We start from the raw sequence: 4,150 nt of genomic DNA on the forward strand, positions 1-4,150 counted from the left end.
CTTTTCCTACAAGAAACAGCTTTAACTTGTAGTGTAAATTACTAGGATTCGAGAAAAGAAAGTATTTCCTGACAATAGGGCTGCAGAAAAAATATACAAGGTAACTGATGTAAGCTGGAGAGTCTTTGGATCAAGGATGCCAAAGGTTTGGATGAGGCATACTCTCATGAGTTATGTTTTCACTTGTGCTAGATTTACTTCAGATTTCTTCCAAAAACCCAAATAATAAAACAAGAACTCTCCTCTCCTCCAACTTCCCTGGCTTCCACTCCATTTTGTTGATTCACCACTTCCATTTATTTGCTTTCCCACTATCAGAATCCCTTGAATCTGAACAATTAAACCTGACATTTCCTTGGGGAAATTTTTCCTGGGTTTTGCTTTCCTCCTTTAAGGGATGTGTGTGTGTGTGTGTGTGTGTGTGTGTGTGTGTGAGAGAGAGAGAGAGAGAGAGAGAGATTCTAATTCTTTATTTCCCCAGTGAATAATGTACACTTGATTTCTCCAAGTATTGAATGAACTCAAGAAGTTAAGCCTTCTAAAGACAATCTGCTCCATGAATAGACAATTTAATAGGTATATTCAGGAAATACCATGAGCTCCAAGTCCTCTAATTTTCAGGCTGCTGTGGGATCTGCTCCTGCAGTTTCTTCCCATAAGGGTATCAGCTATGGGGACCAGAATCCAAAAGGCTTCCAGATATCATCCCAGACAAGGCGGCTAGGTTCCTTCTGGGACCTGTTCCTGCAATCCAGAACCAAAGAGTGAGGGGGAGGTGAGTTTAGGTTTTCATCCTTGATGAAGAGGTGTGTACTTAGAAATATGGTTTCTGTGGGGAAATTGAGTCTGGAGAAATGTGGAGGATTTGTTAAGTTCTTTTCTCCAACAGGAGTTTAAGTTCCTTTGGCTGGATTGGTGGGTTTTAATGTTTAGGTTAGGGAATAGGGTGGTGTCCATTCTGGCAGAAGGGAACAAACTTCTGTAAGGAGAATACACAATATCCATAAGAGAGATTTGTTTCTAAAACCCTCCCTAAATTGCAAGCGAGTTAAAAGATATATATTCCCACCTTTAAACTTCAGACTCCCAGATCTCTGCACGGTCCTCATCGAATGTGGATTACATTACTGGTAAAAACATCCCAGGAAGAGTCCAAGGTGGCGTCTCCCGGTTAGGAGAGAGTCCAGAGCTGACAGGCAGACTTTCTTGTTTTGTTGCTCCTGGCTCGCCCACTTTTCCCCTGGAAGGGATGCTGATAGGAATGGGCAGCTTCTGCCTCTTCCAGGACCGCCTTTGAGACTCCAGAGCCTCACCTGACTTTCCCAGAGAGAGAGAGAGAGAGAGGAAGGCAACAGACTCCTTCCGCCATCCGCAGAGGAGGGTCCTGGGGCCAGAGCGCTGGGGCGAGAGTGAGACCAGAGCTGTTGCCCAGAACCCGGAGGGAGCGAGGAGGAGACGCTTTGCCAGACAGAGGCGCGTCGCAGAGAACTCAAACTTTAGCGGGTAAGGATTGTAGGGGCTCTTGCGCTGGGAGTTCTTGGGGGCTCTGGGAGATGTACTGAGTCTCTGATTCCATCCAGACAAGAGGTGGATTTAAAATTCCCGGCTGGGCCGTGGGGTTGGCGAAGCACTAGTGCGGTAGTGGCGCTGTCCGCAGCCCCCGGTGCTGAAACGGGCCGCGTCTCCGCGAGTTAAAGCGGCAGAGGAAAGGGCCCGCTCAGGGCATCTGTTCCCATCCCCGGCACACCCCGCCCCCTCCAGGCCAGATCACAGGACAAAGCCCGCCCTGTGCCCAGTCCACCGCACCCCTTATACTCACGTCCGGCAACCGCACTGGGCCAAGCCGGGCTGAGCCGTCGGAGCCGGAGGCAGAAAGAGTTGGACTGGCTCCCACTGGGGACAGGTAGGGGGTCTGGGAATGGCACCAAATCGGGAATACCTCCTTAAGACAACCTGTAATCCAGAGGCCGGGCCCCACGCCTCCAACACGGCTTGTCCTGGAAGAGGCTCTTTGGCCGCTGCCTCATTTCTGTGGTTTCAGGTCAGGGATTTGCAGAGTCTCCTCGAGTCCACACTGCATGTGGGGAAGTTGTGTCTGTGGTTTGGAAGCAGCAGGAGCTAGGGAGATCAGTGGACCAGGATTGAGGGACTGCCTCTGCAAGACCCTACTCAGCGTTGGGGATCCAGAGACAGGTGGGCTGAGGAGGAGGTAAAGAGTTCAAATTATTTAGGGAAGTGAGAATCACAATTTTCTTTCTTCCTTTTCTTCTTTTTTTAAATGATAAAAATCATAATCTGCGATCTTGGCCACTCCGGGCCTCTGGGCTTAGTGCTTAGGTATTAAGGAGAAGGGCAGCAGGCCCTCTGATCCTTTGCAATCCCCTAACCCGATAATCATACGGGCTTTCTGTCCAAGTCCTCAGGTTTTTCTCTCCCCACTCACTATTCTCAAGGGAGCTGGGCTAGCCTTTCCTCACACTCTGGCTGTCCTGGGGATTCCCGCAATCCTCAATAAGAGCTGGAGCTGGATGACTAGGGAGATAGAGGGCTGTTTCATTTTTCTCCCTTTGTAATTCCTCAATTCACGACTGCCCTACTTTATGCTGTTGCTGAGATTTTATACTTTGTCATTCTAAAGTGGGTATCTCCAGCTAGACAAGAACTGTGGCTGAGGATAAAGGGAGGGAAGAGCAGAAAGGACCTGAAATCCTCCGTCCATGGGCCAGGTGCCTCCAACAAGCACTTTGCTTGCTTAAGACTCCCAATGTGAGTTCTGCAACCTCTTGCCTGGAAACCAGAGAGCCTGACAGTGGACATTCCTCACCAAATTTTCCAAAGGGGAAATGGGTTGATATGGTCCTTTGTACCCCAAACTACAGGGCAGTGGTGCTCCCACCTGGGTTTGGGCTCTTTCCCCTACTGGGCTGTCCAGACCCCTACCTTTTTCTAAGGACCATCCACCAGTACCACTTTCCTCCCCCGCCTTCCACACACAACACACACACACACACACACACACACACACTTTCCTTCATAATACCCAGTAATAATATAATCATCTGGGAACAAAGTCACATACTCCCTCAGTGAGAAATCATTGGAAAGGGCAGTGAAAAGTTGGACAAAGAGAGGGGAGGTGACTACTATGGCTGTGTCCTCCATACCAGGTCTTGTATGCCAAAGTCTTGGATTCTTGAAAATTCTGCCAGGCTAGGGAACCCAGCTGGGATTACACTGAGCTGGTGGGAGCTCCTTTGGTAGGAGTGGGGGTAGGGAAGACACAAACTGCCCTTACTTCCCATGAATGCCCAAGCACATGCTCTTTTCCTCTTCAGCCTCTGTTCAGCTATAAATGAGGTTCCTGCTGGGCGCAGGATGCGAGGAGAAGCTGAATGTTCGCTCTGTGGGTAACTGACTGGTCAGAGCAAGATCTCAATCTCTTTAGCGGGGACTTTGGCCAGGACTGCGTGTGCCCCTTGTCTTTGGTGTACCAGTTTTTATGCCTTTTCTGTCCTCATTCACTATCTGCCAGAGGTTGCTGCGTCTGGGTAATAATGGGGTTGCCATGGTGACCAATCTCTCGTCGCCATGGTACCCAGGAGGTAAACAGTTGGAAGCTGCAGAGGCTCTTCCCTAGCTCCCCCAGATTGTGCACAGGCTTTGGATTTCCTGGGGGATTTGGGGAGGGATGGCAATGACGGGGCTCTGTGAACAGCAACCTCCCAACACACACACCCTGCCTAGAAACCTGTTGACCTGAAACCTTCTCTAATCCTTGCCAACCACTGTGCCCTCCAGGCTCAGATGGGTCAAGCTTTTGTTTTCCACCCCCAGTTGCATACACTGAGGTAAAGGGGTAAATACTTTTTCCTCTGACCCAATTAATATTAGGTGCACACTAACTATTTCTAAGTACAAATCACAAGGCTAAGTCCAGTGGGAGACAGAATTAATTAAACAAATGCAGTCCATGCTCTCTAAACCTCACAATGTTACGTGAGAGACAAGCCTTTATATTTCTTGTCAGATGAGCTCTGCTCTGCACTGAAATAGAGGTAATGATAGTGCTCTGAGAGTAAACAGAGATGGGAATGACTGACTCCAAGAGGAGGTCATACTCTAGTTGAAACTTGAAGGATGATAGGAATTT

At 48.9% G+C, this 4,150-nt stretch overlaps 1 long non-coding RNA gene across 2 annotated transcripts; it reads right to left on the reverse strand.

Moving 5' to 3' along the window:
• Positions 1–473: 473 nt before the first annotated feature.
• On the reverse strand, positions 474–3,528 carry LOC131807983 (uncharacterized). 2 transcript variants are annotated; one of them, XR_009344629.1, is made up of 4 exons: positions 3,296–3,528; positions 1,820–2,198; positions 1,070–1,317; positions 474–744 (listed from the first exon to the last, which is right to left on the reverse strand). It is a non-coding gene; the product is annotated as an uncharacterized LOC131807983 (long non-coding RNA). The 2 variants fall into 2 exon arrangements; XR_009344630.1 differs by having other exon boundaries at positions 3,165–3,528.
• Between the last annotated feature and the right edge of the window lie 622 nt (positions 3,529–4,150).

Source organism: Mustela lutreola, chromosome 9 (genome assembly GCF_030435805.1).
Source record: "Mustela lutreola isolate mMusLut2 chromosome 9, mMusLut2.pri, whole genome shotgun sequence".
NCBI classification, from domain to species: Eukaryota; Metazoa; Chordata; class Mammalia; order Carnivora; family Mustelidae; genus Mustela; species Mustela lutreola.